Genomic DNA, 18,537 nt, shown 5'->3' on the forward strand with positions numbered 1-18,537 from the left:
GCCCCCTGGGTGCTCCAATGAGTACGTACTATTGGTCTCCATGCGCCCTGCACCATTATGCGCAGCGATCAGTGAAGCAGACGGAGAGCCTCTAATGACAATCTCATGTGCTCAAACAAAGAGTGTGTAACTATCAGGATTGCTCCACTAGTTTTGCATGTGAATGTTACTGGATAACTGTTGCTTTCCCTGCGTAAAGCACTGTTTACCATATCAATGGACAGCAAAACGCATAGTCCATTTTGTATATATTGTTCAAAATGTGCATTTGTGTTTATTGTTTGAACCTTTGTGTTGTACAGTCTTTCACACAAGACCTCAAATTACATTAATAAAGTGTCAAAACAGTTGTTTATTATAGTTTGCTGTGTGTTTTGAATAAATGTGTGTGGAAAATTATTTTTCGCTTTATTTTTTCCTTGCCTATTTTTGATTGTAAACCTTTATTACACTTATAAAACACAACAAAAAACATATATATTCTGAAAGCACAGGTTCTCCTGAAAAAAAAAAAACAGACATAAAACTTGATTGTGGGATGCAGGGAGAGCTGTTAACAGCAATACTAAAACATTTATGCCAGGCGAGTGAACTATCCAAAAAATGCCCTCAGACCCCAGAGGGTTGCGTATTACTATAAAACCGATTATTCTGAATGAGAAGTGTCGCTTTTTTGACCAAGCTAGTGTGCCGCTTGTCATGTTGCTTGTCAAGTTCAACCCAATCCAACTTTCAACACTGTGCACTGTGACGTAGCTTCAAGCATCCTTTAGAAATGCAGCATCAGGCCAAAACACAGAAGACTGTAGAGTGCAGAAATCTGTATACACAGCCATTTTCTGAAGAAAATCCTTACATTTTTTTACCTCAAGATTAATTTGATTATTGTACATTTTGAAGTAAAAAAAATGTTTTTACATTAGAAAACTTAATTTTAAAATAATAAATTAAAATAGTAATTAAAACAGTTTTAAGTTAAAAACAAGAATGAGACATCTTTGTTCATCTGTTAATTAAAACCATAACTTATCTGTTGTTGTTTCAGATGAGATAATTTCTTGAACATTTATTTTTAGAAAAATAAAATAGCATGAAAAGTAATGTGTACATTTTAAGCCTGGTAGATTCATTCATTCATATCTGCATTTCATCCAGGAAACAAACATCATAAACAAATCCAAATATTTATTATAAACACAACAGGAGATGATGTGACAATGACTGCAGTGTGTATGTTAATTAGGATTTCTCAATGTGACATAAACCTCATGATGAAATCATTTTTTTAATTTAGTCATTTCGACATTTCAACATTTAATTACGTCCTCATTGACTATGTGATTGCATTTAATGTTGTAATCAGGACAGAGTATTTTCTAAAATATGAATTTGACTATTCTAGTGATTGTGAATGCTTTGAAATTATGCACAATAGGGGTGGGGCTTCTTCTACGTGTGCAAGTGTCTTATTGACTCAACTTTAACTTCATGGACATGTTTAATGATTCATTCATTTCATGTTAAAATATAAAAGGAAACAGATTTTCCAAATAATAAAATGGTTGCTCTTCAAAGAGCCTTTGTATTATTTAGAAGTGTAGCAGGAGGGGTTGGTTTTCAGAGATGACAGTTGAGCTGGATTCTCAGGACATTTCAACAGATGAAGGTCTTCACTGCAGTTTGGACCTCTTGAGTTTTTGGAGAGACTTTCCTCACATTTTGAAGAGCACAGATGTTCTCGTCTTCTGTCTGGATTTCAGGTTTTGGTGTTGAGGTCCATCACTGGGAGTTCTAAAGTGCATTTCTATTTACAAGGTTCTCTGCACAGCAAATGTTGAAATGACCCTGATGTGGGACAAGTGAAGAATATTTCTTAAAATATCAAGAAACATAAACCAGTAAAAAAAATAAAAAATAAAAACAAATCTAAGTTATTTAAAGTTATGACTTTTCTTGTCACATCAATAACAATTAAAAAACTGTGTTGCTTTATTTGAAAAAAAATAGACTGAACAGTTTACAAATATAAAACGTTCACTCCGCTCGACTAAGTGATTCTGCAGCTAAAGACTAAGCCAATGGATAAATCTTAAACTGAACTGTGTACTACATCACGTTTCATTCTCACCTCAGACAAATTTACAGAAGATCCATTGCTCAAACTGTGTGTGTATATCCAAAAGTGAAGGATTTTGGATTGAGTATGTGTGCTCGATAACACCGGCTGCTGTTTCTCTGTGGCCTGAACACCGGTGTCACATCTTTTCTTGCCCCCGTATTTTTCTGTTCCTGACATGCATTTTGCACATGCTTGCAAGTCTGAAAACTGAGAATGATATGGCACATATCAATATCTCTCCCCTTGAAAATATTTCCCCCTCAGAATACATCTGTGCAAATACACATTTCCATTGCAATCCACAAATTTGTTTATTGCAAAACCATATACGGTATATTGATTGGATGTGGTGATTTATTTGTCCCAGTGCAGCCACCAGTAATAGCCAAGAGTCTGTGATCTGGCTGTGGGGGAAAAAAAAAAAAAAAAAAAAATCTCAGGGTGCGCTTGATTTCTCTCTCTCTCTCTCTCTCTCTCCTCTCTCTCTCTCTCTCTCTCTCTCTCTCTCTCTCTCTCTCCTCTCTCCTCTCTCTCTCTCTCTCCTCTCTCTCTCTCTCTCTCAAGAAATTAGCCCTTTAGAATGCTGAAACAACATTGGTGGAATGTTTGCTTCCCCATTTCATTTTTGGTTCGCAGATTTTCTTCCGGTTTCTGCGTCGTGTTATGTGTGAAGGGGCCCTTAATATTGTGGTTATGACTGGCAGACTTCCTTTCACTTTTTCATGAAATGAATCCAACATGGTGATTGTCCTGCTTGTTCACCAGGCCCCCAAAAAGTGTCAGATAGTGATGGAGAAACCTCTGCCCCACCTCCTCCCCCTTGCCACATCCAGTGCATCCAACGCAAGGGGAAGCATCAAAACGATCAAATGATGCATTCAGTGTGAAAGGCCGATTAGGCAGCAGCTGTTCCTTTCAAGGCTGTTCACTGCTTACTTGTGCTTCCTGTCTTGCATTCACTGTAAGGCAGCAAATTCTCAAGTAATCAAAAGGTTTGTCCCATTTTGCTCAATTTTATATATTCACATAATTTACCAATTATATTATGTACAACTTTAACTGGTGGTTTATATTTTACGGTACACCATTTTCATGCACAAGAGCTTCAAATCATTTTACTGACAGCACATATGAAATGTGCAGTTGTTACTAAGAGATTATGTTTTCAGCCTCGTTTGTTTGGGTGAGTGTGATTGTTCGTAAGCTATCCCCAAAACACACAAATGGATTTCTGTGGTTTGGTCGAATTAGGCAATAATATCCATGTTCATAAAGACACTAAGGGCAACAGCAATCTGACATTTGACTCGAGTTACATGGACCTGTCTCACCCAAATGACTGACTTCTGGCTGATCTTGCCAGGGATATTCTGGAATCCACATCAGCGTGTGGCACATATTACCCAAAACAAGTTGAAAATGAAATTCCTTGACCTTGACTTTCACCAAAATAAATTCTTTCAGGGCAGTTGCAGGGTGAGCTTTCAATGACATAACAAAATTTGATAGAAACCAGCAAAAGGACATGGGAAGGTCAACAAATAGCCTTGACCTTTAACTCCTGGCCTTTGCCAAATGCAACCTTTCAACCCATTTAAAATGGGACAAATGCATTCTTGAATTTGCAATAATATTCTGCAAAGTTACTGGCGGTTTTTGGAGGCACTGAAAAATCTGACTTGTTTAAAATTGATCTTTGAATATCCAGAAAAAATTAAAAATTGAACAATTTCCTCCCAAATCCAAAATTATATGTCATCATATTGTTCATAGACCAAGACTACTTACATACAGTTGTGTTCAAAAGTTTACATATCCTGGCAGAATTTTAGATGTTTTGGCCATTTTTCAGAGAATATGAATGATAACACAAAAACTCATGGTTTTTCACTCATGGCTCGTGGTTGCGTGAAGCCATTTATTGTCAATCAACTGTGTTTACTCTCTGTAAATTATAATGACAACAGAAATTACATACCCCAGTTCTTAACATTGTGTATTGCACCCTTTAACATCAATGACAGACTGGAGTCTTTTGTGGTGGTTGTGGATGAGGCTTTTTATTTTCTCTGATGGTAAAGCTGCTCATTCTTCTTGGCAAAAAACCTCCAGTTCCTGTAAATTTGTGGTCTGTCTTGCATGAACTGCATGCCTGAGATCTTACCAGAGTGGCTCAATAATATTGAGTGAGGTCAGGAGGCTGAGATAGCCACTCCAGAACCTTCACTTTATTCTGCTGTAGCCAATTACAGGTCGACTTGGCCTTGTGTTCTGGATCATTGGTCAGAAGGTGATTGCTGAAAGAGCTTGCTGTTAGCAGAGTGCTGGATCAATACATATAAAGGTTGAGCCGGATACTTGTTTCAGACGAGTATCCGGTATGGATAAAGCATTTTTGCCGAGTACGAGCATGATACGAGTAAAACTTGTCAACATCTGTGCTCGTGCTGAAGAAAAATCCTCGTTGGCTAACTGACTGTCATTACGCTCTGTGATTGGTCAGTCACACACAGTGCCCACCCCTCCCTACACAGACACATCTCTGCAGCTTCTTGCACACACACACACACACACACACACACACACACACACACACACACACACACACACACACACACACACACACACACACACACACACACACACACACACACACACACGACTGATCTCTCTCTCTGTGCTTGGTTTGATTCTACCTCACAATGCTCTGTCAGTACTCCTTAAGTTTTCTTAAGCTCACCTCTTTTTTGGTTTGTATGATATTTAAAGTTACTTGGTAAACTTGTTTCATATCCTACGCGATGCATTTGACAAGACTTGCATTTGTCGCGTCGGTCACTGCCTCCACACTGGCTGTTTTTTGTTTTTTTTTGTTTTTTTTTAACCGTTTGCTTGCGCTTAGTTTGGCTGGTGATATAAAGTCAGTTGGAAAACTTTGCTTGTACTGAACATGGTTCTTTTGAGAAGAATACAGTGAACAAGGCTGACATATTATTTCCCTGTTTGCCATCACTGGATGTTTGCATGAATCTCCAAGTTCACACAGATCATTAAAAAATACTTACACACATATTGTTAGGGCGGGCGGCTGCCCAGCAACCATAGCGGCTGGACCCGCAATGCAGACTCCCAGACTACGCTTAGGTGTAAGAGAAAACATGTTCTTTAATCCAGGTTCAGGTACAGTACACATGTGGTCAATCAGCAGAGCAGAGGTATAATCAGGATCAGGCAAAAACACAGTCATGGTTGAGCAGGGGTCAGAGGCGGGAGCAAACACAGATATCGGGATGAGGCAAGAGGCATGGTTGAGGAGAGCAGAGCAAAAATACGGTACACGGCAAGGCAATAATCAGGACTGAAAACGAGAGCTGGAATGTGTACAACGACAACAAATTGGCAGGGGAGTGATGGCTGGGAGGTGTTTAAATAAGGCAGGTGTTAATTTGGTGCACATGAGGAACAATCTAGAAAGGGGAGTGGTTACTCGACAAAGTTACACATGGGCAAGATGGTGATGAGGGGAGTGCACAAAGTGGAGTGATGTAATACACAAAGATGCGTGAGCAGGTGCAAAGATCATGAGTGAATGGAAACACAAAGCAGACTGAATCAAAGTGAGAAGAGGGCACAGAGCTGGTGAAGTGGCTTGACATGATAACACAAACAGAGATGCGAGAGGGACGAAGACATACTGACAGGTGCAGGGATGTGAAGTGAGAACATAATCAGATAAAAGTGAGGGACGAAGGCCCAATGGCAGATGCAGGGCATGGAGTGAACCTAATCAAAAAGGAATGAGGACAAACTGAGAAGAAAGCTAAAACAGAATATAATACAACAATGAACAGGAACTAGACCAGAGCATGAACATGAGTATTAATCAGAGAATAATAAAATAGACAAAAGACAAAAAAAGACTGGACCTGACATATGACTGAAGTATACCAACAGATGACAAAACAAACAAAGACAAATAATTAACAGAAAACAAAACCTGAGACTTAAGCATAACTGATAACACAAATGAGAACAGCAAAATAATCAAGTGAGAAACTAATGACCAATAAATGAAAACACAACTGACAGAACGGAACTGAACTATGTCTGAAGGATAAAAGTAATAAAGAAACAAAGTGGCAAAGCAAAATAGAACATAGAATAAACACATGATGAAAATAAACAACTAATAAATCAAAGCTGGAGCAGATGGTGATGAAAAGAAAGGAGAAAAAACGGAATTGAAACTTGGATCTGGGCTGAAACCTGACACATATAGCTGAACACACAACGTAGCCTATATTAATATTTTTATTGAGCTGATTTCCCTGTTTGCCATCACTGGATGTTTGCATGAATCACCAAGTTCACACAGATCATTAAAAATAAACAGTCTTACAGAACTTACACACATACACATATATAGCTGAAGACACAAAGTAGCCTAGATTAATATTTTTATTGAATATGGCTGCATGCAGTATGTGACACTTTCTCACTGCAGTTCATAAAAATAAATTGGTCAGTTGAACAACCTCTCTCTCCCTCTCACATAGTCACTCAGTCACACACACATGCACACACAGACACACACACACACACATGCACACACAGACAGACAGACAGTGATGCACACAGAGACACAACCACACACCTTAATCAATATTGTTTAACTTTGTGTGGAAAAAATTGCCAAGAATGTGAGGTAGTAAAAATAAGTAAATAATTGAAAAAACATCACAGATTGATCATAAAATTAAAAAAAGAAAGTTGTGTTGAGGATGACAACTCTTGTTCATGCATACTTAGCAGTTCATAATTTCCCACGACATTGAATGTCAATTCTGAGGTTGTTCTGTTATTCATTCACACACTTAAGAATATTCATGTCCTGAGTTTATAAAAAACTTGTTCTGTAAAATAGTTCCTTTACTATTGTGATCAAAAATATTGAATGTCAATACCAGGGGCGTAGCACCAAATCCTGGGCCCTAGGTACTAGCCATATTGAAGACCCCCCCCACACACACACACACTGTTATGTTCTTTTTTATTAACGCAAACACCAAGTTTCTAATGCGTAGTCAAACCAGGTCTAAATCAAATTAGATCACACCTGGGAGTCAGAATCCTTTTTAAAGCTGGGGGGAGCAATATTGAGTTGGGGGGTCTGGGGGACCAAATTGCACCATTTTCTAGAAAAATGGTGCAATTTGGTGCATTCCCGTCTGTTAAAATGCACAGGAATGCACCAAATTGCACCATTCCCATCTGTTAAAATGCACAGGAATGCTCCAAATTGCACCATTTTTCTAGAAAATGGTGCAATTTGGTCCCCCAGACCCCCCAACTCAATATAGCTAGCTTTCAAGCTCACCTCTCTTTTCAAAGAATTTGGTTTGCCGCTGCTTTCCCCTCATTTAGTTTTCTTTCCCTGTCTTTTTTTCTCTTCTTTTTTGAAATTCGGACTTTGATTTTTTAGAAAAGACATTTTATTTCAGCCTAAACACTATGGCTGCAACTAACGATTATTTTACTAATCAGTTCATCGGTCGATTATTTTTTCAATTAATCGTTTTGTTTTGTTTTTGTTTTTTGTTTTTTTTTTTACTTACATGTGAGTTTTGCCATTATTTCTTTAAGTGAGTTATTATTAAAAGGCCTTTGTCACACAACATCAACGTTTGACCTTGTAACAAAGTTATGTTATATTCTCATCGAAAACATACCTGGAGTAGTGTTTTGTTTTATTTTACACATACATACTTCACCGACACACCACAAAGAGATTTCTATCAGGTTTCACCCGATTATGAGCATTTTAGATGCCTACAACAACTATCTCAACCACTGACAACATATTACAGCAAAAGTCCACAAAACTTTTTAAAGGCCTGACTAAAGTGTAATATGTTATATTTAATAAGATATTTTCATGATAAAAGACACAAATGTGCAGTTTACTGCATTTTATGTTTTTCTTGTGTAAAAACACAACTTAGATGTGGTTTGACCGAAACAAATTGTCATTAAACTTAATGAAACAGGGATGAAGTGGAGGTTTAAGAGTCCCTAGGTGTTCACAGGAAACAGTTATTTCTATATTTATTTATGTTCATTGTTAGTTGGTTTAATCTTTTCTGTTTTGTTTTATCAGATTCTTTTTGTCCGTTTCTCTAAAACTGTATTGTGGCATTATTAGTTATTATTACTATTATTGTTGCTGTTTCTATTATTATTATTGATATATAAATAAAAATAAATGAATAAAATATTACAATTTGTAATACATTTGACTCTTACGACAACAAATGCTGAGCCATGAATTATTATACAGAAAAACAAATGTGCTGACAGCTGCAACAGCTTAATGCTAACTTCAACATTGAAAACGCCATAGACATGCTTCGATTGGTTCAAGGTTCAAAGCAAAGCCACGCTGCAGAAACGGTTGATTTATATGGAACAAACGAAACATTTGCGGTAAAACAAAGTTATTTAACAACTAACTGATAACTAAATTAGTTGACAACTATTTTAATAATTGATTAAATCGATTAGTTGTTTCAGCACTACTAAACACCTCCTCTTTCTGTCAGATCCCATTTGGGATGTGTGTGTGTGGGGGGGGAGCGTCGCCTGTGTGCCTGGACTAAACATTGTACAACTGTGCAGGGGTGGGAGGGCCCTCAGAGATCTTTCATATTATTGTTAGAGCAGAATTATGTTTTGCAACATTTATACATTCATTCTAATTACATTCTTTTACAACATGAATTGTATGGACATTAATAACATGCAACACAAAAATGTATTTAATGCCAGTTTTTTATGCCCCCCCCCCCCCCCCCCATGCTCTGGGCCCTGGGTACATAGTACCCTTTAGCCCCCGACGCCCCTGGTCAATACTGAGGTTGTTCTGTTATTCATTCATACACTTAAGAATATTCATGTTCTGAGTGCATAAAAAAAACTTGTTCTGTAAATAGTTTTCTTACTTTTTGATCAAAAACAATGATTTGAATCTCAATTTTGAGGCTGTTCTGTCAATAGTTTTCAAATAAACAATAAATATAGCAACTTCTGATTAATCCATATCAATTTCAGACTTAAAATAATGTACAGATTTAAGCCCCACCCATTTCAGGTTAAACCACGCCCACTACAAGTACAGATACGGATGCAGATAATTTAGATGGTTGAACAGATACACATACAGATAATAGAGTGGTGTACTTGCTCATCCCTAATATATATTCATGAAAGGTTGTCTGGAAGGGCAAAGTGTTGCACAAAATGATACACAAGCAACAGGGATGACTGCTGCCTTGAAATGATTGCCAAGTAAAGCATTGAAGACCTTGGGTGAGCTTCACAAGAAATGAACTGAGGCTGGAGTCAATGCATCAAATTACACACAGATGTGTCCAGGAAATGGACTATGTGTCACATTCCTAATGTCAAACCATTCCTGAACCAGAAACAGCATCAGAAATGTCTTATCTGAGATTAGAAAAAAGACAGTTGGCAAATTAACCGTTGCTCAGTGGTCCAAGGTCCTCTTTTCAGATGAATGTGAATTTGGTATTTCACTTAAAATCAAGGACCAAGATCCAGAATCTTCCACTTTTATGAGCTAGCCTCATACTTTGTCCATATTGTGTGTCTTTTTATTCTTATTTGGTGGAAATACACATAAAAGTGAGAAACTGAAGTACCCACGTCTTAGGTTGTGAAGCAAACTGTAAACTAAAAGAGTTTATTAGAATTTTTGGAGATAGAGAGGACTGAAGACCTGGTTTGGCGTTCTCAATGAGTTAATTACTAAGCGACACCTATTCATATCATGTTTCTTTGGGAAAGTGGTGCCCCTAAAAGTGAGGGAAACAAAAGCTGTGATCAGGTAGTTATCAGTTCCGTTCCTATTGATCACGGGCCGTAATCCTAACATGCAGGTGGGAGCACCTTGACATTGTTTGGTCAAGGTGAGTCATTGAGTGTCTGTATCCAATGGAAGCTGAAATCCATTTAAACACTTTCATTTTAAGACTATTCTTGGTAGTCTCTGACAATAACAGAAGGACTCTGATACTGTATTGGTTGATTTGCGGTTGTTAAATTCACTTGTACATTTGACTCTGGTTCCCATCATCTTTTCATTCCACATGAAGAAGCTATTTGGGCACTGTTATTTAAAATACAGACACTCGCTATTTCTTTAAATAAGATATATGAAATTCTTTTGTGATGTCTTTCTGTGGATCAACTTTTACTTGCAGCAAATTAAATGTCAAATTAGAGTGTGTTCTGACAGGAATAAATGAGTTTTACTGCAGATGTGGCACGACATTCAAGTCTAGATGCATCAGGACCTAAATGTCTCCCATTTCTCTGCACTGCCAGACATTTCATAATTCCCAAAAAGGTCAAATCAATTTGATATACAGAGTATAGTATCTAATTATGCTCAGTGAACAGCATAAAATAAGCTCATTTTTCATGATTGTCCAGGACAAGAAGGCAGACAGTGCATCTCAAAATAGTTGCTTTGATTTAAAGGTGCTTGCTTGTTTGTGGTAAAATACTTAATCATAAGCCAGACTGAAAGACATCAGAGGGCTGATCAGAGGGCTGATATATATATATATATATATATATATATATATATATATATTATATATAATATCTATATATATATAATATCTATATATATATATATATATATATTATAAAGTGAGGAAAATAAGATTTGAACACCCTGCGGTTTTGCAAGTTCTCCCACTTAGAAATCATAGAGGGGTCTGAAATTTTCATCTTAGGTGGCATGTCCACTGTGAGAGACATAATCTAAAACAAAATCCGGAAATCACAATGTATGATTTTTTTAATCATTTATTGTATGTACTGCTGCAAATAAGTATTTGAACACCTGTGAAAATCAATGTAATATTTGTTACAGTAGCCTTTGTTTGTAACTACAGAGGTCAAACATTCCGTAGTTTTTCACCAGGTTTGCACACACTGCAGCAGGGTTTGGTCACTCCTCCATACAGATCTTCCTAGATCTTTCAGGTTGGAGTTTCAGCTCCCTCCAAAGATTTTCATTGAGTTCAGGTCTGGAGACTGGCCAGGCCACTCCGAACCTTGAAATGTTCTTACAGAGCCCCTCCTTAGTTGTCCTGGCTGTGTGTTGGGGGTCACTGTCATGCTGGAAGACCCAGCCATGACCCATCTTCAATGCTCTTACTGAGGGAAGGAGAATGTTTGTCAAAATCTCACAATACATGACCCCATCCATCCTCCCTTCAATACGGTGCAGTCGTCCTGTCCCCTTTGCAGAAGAGCACCCCCAGAGTATGATGTTTCCACCCCATGCTTCAACGGTTGGGATGGTTTTCTTGGGGTTGTTCTCATCCTCTAAACATGGTAAGTGGAGTTAATTCCAGAGAAGCTCTATTTTGGTCTCATCTGACCACATGACCTTCTCCCATGCCTCTGGATCATCCAGATGGTCACTGGTGATGTGCTAGCTTGAGGCCCTGCAGGATTTTAAACCATGACAGCATCATGTGTTACTAATGTAATCTTTGTGACTGTGGTCCCAGCTCTCTTCAGGTCATTGACCAGGTCCTCCTGTGTAGTTCTGAGTTTTCTCAGAATCATCCTTACCCCACAAAGTGAGATCTTGCATGGAATCCCAGACAGAGGGAGATTGACAGTCATCTTGTGTTTCTTCCACTTTCTAATAAATAATCATAACATTTGTTGTCTTCTACCAAACTGCTTGCCTGTTGTCCTGTAGTCCATCCCAGGCTTGTGCAGGTCTACAGTTTTGTCCCTAGTGTCCTTAGACAGCTCTTTGGTCTTGGCTATGGTGGACAGGTTGGAGTGTGATTGATTGAGTGTGTGAACATGTGTCTTTTATACAGGTAACAAGTTCAAACAGGTGCAATCAATACAGGTAAAGAGTGCAGAATAAGAGGGCTTCTTAAAGAAAAATTAACAGGTCTGTGTGAGCCAGAATTCTTGCTGGTTGGTAGGTGTTCAAATACTTATTTGCAGCAGTAACATACAAATAAATTATTTAAAAAATCATCGGGTTTTTTAGATTATGTCTCTCACAGTGGACATGCACCTAAGATGAATATTTCAGACCCCTCCATGATTTCTAAGTGGGAGAACTTGCAAAACCGCAGGGTGTTCAAATACTTATTTTCCTCACTGTATGTATATACAATGTCATAGTAATTTTGGCCTTTTAATGATGTCTTTTGCCAGGATGGAATGATTGTATAGCATACATAATAATGATTCTAAAAAAACAAGAATTGCGTGCACAGGTCTGAATTTCTTTTGGATCTTCTCTAATCCTCCACACAGAGTCAAAAACAATTCACTAACAAGGAATTAATAGGCCTTGGCCATGTCACATTAAGACATTGTAGAACTTTCAGTACTATTTATTAAAAGATTTAAGTGAATGGACATATGAATATATTTGAGCCTGTATGCATAATTTTGACTATGTGGATTAGAGAAGATCCAAAAGAAATTCAAACTTGCTCATCCATTCTTGTTTTGTTTTTTTGTTGTTTTTTTTAACATTCATGAATAATTTTGGATGCAAGGAAATTCTGCAAAGGAAGAATTGTGAGCAGTGCCCTTGATGAAGCAAACAAACCATTACAAACAAAACTTTTTTAGGTGAATTTCTGAGTTTTCACCACAAAACATCACATGAATGAGAGTATGAATGAGAACACAAAACTTTTTTTTCACTCATGATTAGTGGTTGTGTGAAGCCAATTATTGTCACACAACTGTGTTTTACTCTTTTTAAATTATAATGACAACAGAAACTAACCAAATGACCCTTAACAAAACTTACATACTCCAGTGCTTAATACTGTGTATTGCACCCTTTGACATCAATAACAGATTGGAGTCTTTTGTGGAAGTTGTGGATGTGGCTCTTGATTTTCTCTGTTGGTAAAGCTGCCCATTCTTCTTGGCAAAACCCTCCAGTTCCTGTAAATTCCTTGGCCCTCTTGCATGAACTGCTCATTTTGAGATCTCCCCAGAGTGGCTGTGATACTGAGGTCAGGAGGACTGAGATGGCCCACTCCAGACCTTCACTTTATTTTCCTGTAGCCAATAACAGTTGACTTGGCCTTGTGTTTTGGATCATTGTCATGATGGAACATCCAAGTATGTCCCACGCGCAGCTTCCAGGCTGATGAGTGCAAATTTTCCTCCAATAAATGGTAAATGGACTGCATTTATATATCACTTTTCCATCTGTATCAGATGCTTTACAAATTTACAAATAATGCCTCACATTCACCCTGATGTGAGGGTGTTGCCATACAAGGTACTCACTACACACAGAGAGCAACTAGGGGATTAAAGTTCTTGCCCACGGGCCCTTAGTGATTTTCCAGTCAGGCTGGGATTTAAACCAAGGATCCTCTGGTCTCAAGTCCAACACTGAACCACTAGACTATCACCTCCAGTATTTTTTGCTAATAGAATAGAATAGAACCTTTATTGTCATTATATAGAAGCCCATTTCCAATGAAGTTGGGATGTTGTGTAAAATGTAAATAAAACAGGATACAGTGATTTGCAAATCCTCTTCAATCTATATTCAATTGAAACTGATAGATTTTGCTGTTTTGGTGCAAATATTTACTCATTTTCAAAATAATTGGGGCAGGGCAACAAAAGACTGGGAAAGTTGATGAATGCTCAAAGAACATCTAATTGATTGTCATGTATAAAAGGAGCATCCCAAAATGTCTCAGCCGTTCATAAGCAAAGATGGGGTGAAGATCACCACTTTGTGAACAGCTGCGTGAAAAATGGTCCAACAGTTTAAGAACAATGTTTCTCAATGTTCAATTGCAAGGAATTTAGGGATTCCTTATTACAGTCCATAATATAATCAGAAGATTCAGAGAACCTGGAGAACTGTCTACATGTAAGCGACAAGGCTAAAAACCAACACTAATGCAGTGCCGCCTGAGGGATCGAAGGTCACGGGCATTCAAATTCCAAGATCATTGTGTAAAGGATCTTACCCGTGGCTCAGGAACACTACAGAAAACCATTGTCAGTTAACACTCTAAAACTCTACCATGCAAAGCGAAAGCCATACATCAACAACATCCAGAAATGCTGCCGCCTTCCCTGGGCCTGAGCTCATTTGAAATGGACAGACACAAAGTGGAAAAGTGTGCTGTGGTCTGATGAGTTCACATTTCAAATTGTTTTTGGAAATCATGGACATCGTCTCCTCTGGACAAAAGAGGGAAAAGACCATCCAGATTGTTACAAGCGTAAAGTTCAAAAGCCAACATCTGTAATGGTATGGGGGTGTGTTATTGTCCATGGCATGGGCAACTTACACATCTATGATGGCACCATCAATGCTGAAGTAAAAGAGTGTGGGTACTAGACTGGCCTGCCTGCAGTCCAGACCTGTCGGCCATTGAAAATGTGTGGCGCATTATGAAGCACAAAATAAGACAACGGAGACCCCTGACTGTTGAACAACTGAAGTCGTACATCAAGCAAGAATGGGAAAGAAATTCCATCTACAAAGCTTCAACAATTAGTGTCCTCAGTTCCCAAATGCTTATTGAGTGTTGTTAGAAGGAAAGGTGATGTAACACAGTGGTAAACATACCACTGTCCCAGCTTTTTTGAAATGTGTTGCAAGCATCCATTTCAAAATTAGCAAATAATTGCACAAAAAGTTTGATCATTAAATATCTTGTCTTTGTGGTGTATTCAATTGAATATAGGTTGAAGAGGATTTGCAAATCATTGTGGTTAATCAAGTGGTTAACGCGCTTGGTTTCAGTTCAGAAGGCTCCGAGTTCAAATCCCACCCCTGCCACATTTCTCCATGTAATGTGGAGTTGCGTCAGGAAGGGCATCCGGCGTAAAATCTGTGCCAATTCAACATGCAGATCCACCTTGGATTTGGTGTGGCGACCCCGAGTGCAAACAAGGGAGCAGTCGAAGGGACTTGCAAATGAATGGAAATGGACTTCATTTGCAAATGAATGTATTCTGTTTTTATTTACATTTTACACAACGTCCCAACTTCATTGGAATTGGGGCTGTACATACGTGTACTTACAAATAGTTTGTTCATGCTTTATTATGAAAACAATGAGTAAACACATAATGCAGGAGAGTATTAATTAGAAGTAAAGCATTAATTATATTAGTTAATTACTTATTAAGTATGAGTCATTCTTAATTTGTTACTAATTCATTATGTATTTCTTCATGCTTAATTAAGGCAAAATAGGGTGTAGTTATTATGAAGTGCTACCTAATAGTCATTATGTCAACTTGCCATAAAGACAGAAATACATGTATTTTTGTTAACGTCAAGTTGTCATGATAAGGACATCACAAACAAATTTAATGTCAAGTTGCCATATCAAAGACATTATCTGGTAATGTCAATTTGATTAATGTCAAGTTGTCATAATAAGGACATCCCAAACAAATTTAATGTCAGGTTGTCATGACAAAGACATTTTCTGGTAATGTCACTTTGATTAATGTCAAGTTGACATAATCAAGACAATGCAACAAAAATGTCTACTTGTCATAACAAAAACTGAATGAGGCTTTATGTCAGCAGTCATAAACATTTATGACATTGACATAATGTTTATATTTTTTTGAATGAATGAATGAATTTTTATTCAGCACACACACACACATACTTAACAAAAGACTATCTCATAATACAAAACAAAACAAAAGAAAACCAAAAATCATAAACAATTTAACAGTTTTGTGCGGCCGAAAGGGTGTAGGCTGAAGCAAAAACTTATAAACGCCCCCCTTTCACTAGTTGCTATATACACATTTATGTACACTCATAACAGCAAATACCAAAAAAGAAAAGAAAGACAAGAAAGAGAAGCAGAGACAATATAGATGAATCAGTAAACTAAATATTTGTACACAGCAGAACAAACAGCAGTATAACGCACAGATAGAACGGAACAGTAACAAAGTCAGTTTACCTAATTTATCATACTATAATAAGTATTTATATTGTTTTATAAAGTCTTTTCAAGCCATACAAAGTACCAGATAATTTAATACTATCAGAACAGTTATTCCAGATTTTCTGGAGATGCAGTGACTTTTTACAGTACTTGGAATCTTTAAGTTGTCAAATACTAATGTTCCTCTCAGGTGATAACAGGACTCCCTCATTTTAAACAGTTCGTGGACATGTTGAGGCAAAAGTTTATTGTTAACTTTATACATGGTCTGCATCGTAATATAATTAACCAAGTCCCAAAATTTCAAAATGTGTAAGCAAGCAAACAGTGGGTTTGTTGGCTCACAATTTGTTTTTTTTACTTCTAACTCTTATAGCTTTCTTTTGTCACAGAAATATTGGGTTTGTGTTTGTTTTATGTTTCCCAAAACTTCAATGCAGTAGGTCATGCATGGGACAAGCAATGAATGATACAGCGTAACCAACGAATACTGGCAGAGAAAGTATTGTGCTTTATACAGAATTGTGACAACTTTTGACATTTTGGATTTAACATAATTTATATGAGATAGGTAATGTGTATATATGTATATATGTATGTATATGTATATGGAGGGTGGGCGTTGATAAGCTTTGCTTCTGCTCACCTCTTTTTGGTCGCATATGTCACTGTGGAATTGTTTTGTATATCAGTTTTTGTTGTTGGCAAGTTGTGTGCCAAATAAATACACACATTCATATTTTCCAACTTAAGCCCCGTTTACACATAGACGGTTTTGTCGGCGGGTAGTACGCAGACTGAATTTCGCGGTAGTTATGGCTGTTTTCGCGGTGGAAAGGGGTGGAGCATTTTGCCGGCATTTTGACCGCCGTACTATCCGCAAATAGGTGGATAAAACACCGCTAAATCCGCCGAATAAAGCGGCATTTTGACGCCGTAGCATCCGGCACACGTCAGGCAATGGGGGTTAATACCAGTTCTATCCTTTACAATCACAGGTTAAGACGCGTGTGAGAACGGCGGTGTTCTGCTGCCGCCGATAATGCCCTGTGTACCGCTGGTTAATACGCAGGTTTTTATCCAGGCAAATCCTGCGTTACTCCAGGATCATTTGCATATAGGCACCACCCCCAGAGTATAATAGGCTGAAGCAGCAGGAATACATGCCTCTGTCACTGCAGGGGGAGGGAGATCATCCTCAGCCTTTTCTTCTCCTTCTTTTCCCCCTCCTCAGCGTGTTGCTCCGTGTCCACCACAGGCTTCCCCTCTGCTTCTGAACCAGACCTCTTGGTTTCCTTCTTCTTTAAGACCTTGCTGCTGCCAACTTTCTTTTAGGAGGCATACTGGAACTTCTCTGCAAAAATATCTGGAGCTGGCCACGAGTGAGAGGCCTGCATGCAGCGCGCTAGCATTTTATACTGACCGCCGCCTATCAGCTGTTTGGAATGCCATTTTAACTGGGAGGTGGCGTTTAGAACAGCGTAATGTCCGCTAGCGCCGTCGTTTTGTCTGCCTCTGTCGCCGGTTAAAACGCTGTTGAGGATGCCGATGTGGGCTCTATCGCCGTTTTACACGCCGTTGGTTAGGGATACAACGTTGGCCGCCAATTACGGCAATGTAAATTGCGGCATTACAGGAAGGGGCAGGATGAAACGGCGATTAAAATGTATCAAACGCCGTTGTTTGTGTTGTCTCCGTTGTCACGCGAATTCTCCGGGAGCGCTCCCGGAATTATTCAACATGTTAAATAATTTTTTGACGACTCCCGATGAAGCCGGAACTAAGCCACGCCCCCTTGCACCGGCGTTAACAACGGCGTTTGATCCTTAAGACGGCCAAAAACTCTTCCAGGACGCTTCCGGGAGCTCTTACTGTCTATGTGTAAACGGGGCTTTAATTTATCATCGATAAAAACTCCAAGAAACTTGGTTTTGGTTACTATTTCAATTTCAGCATCATTCAATAATAAGTTTCTACTTAAGTTCCTGGGCTTATTTCCAAATATAATAGATTCTGTTTTACCCAAATGAAGCGATAATTTATTTGAATCAAACCAGTATTTAAATTTTTGTAGTTTCCTCTCCATCATGTCCAGGAGCTGTCCCAAATGATCCCCACTACGAAACACAGTCGTATCATCAGCAAACAAAATACATCTCACAGACTTGGAAACCAAACCTTTATCATTAATATGCAACAGAAAGAGTAAAGGCCCAAGGACTGAATCCTGGGGCACCCCACATGTAATCCTCAAAAATTCAGAATTTGTCACCCCAAAATGGACACACTGATACCTGTTGCGTAAATAGCTAGCTATCCAATCAAGGGCCAGTCCTCTAATACCGTACTTCTGTAATTTGTCCAATAGTAAAGTGTGAT

The 18,537-nt window shown here is 38.3% G+C and overlaps 1 protein-coding gene across 1 annotated transcript in view; it reads left to right on the forward strand.

The window, feature by feature from the left end:
• Nucleotides 1–18,537, forward strand: part of il1rapl2 (interleukin 1 receptor accessory protein-like 2) — a 1,327,545-nt gene that overhangs the window by 1,138,698 nt on the left and 170,310 nt on the right. The window lies entirely within an intron of this gene.

The sequence above is a fragment of the Thalassophryne amazonica genome, chromosome 11 (genome assembly GCF_902500255.1).
Source record: "Thalassophryne amazonica chromosome 11, fThaAma1.1, whole genome shotgun sequence".
Lineage (NCBI taxonomy): Eukaryota > Metazoa > Chordata > Actinopteri > Batrachoidiformes > Batrachoididae > Thalassophryne > Thalassophryne amazonica.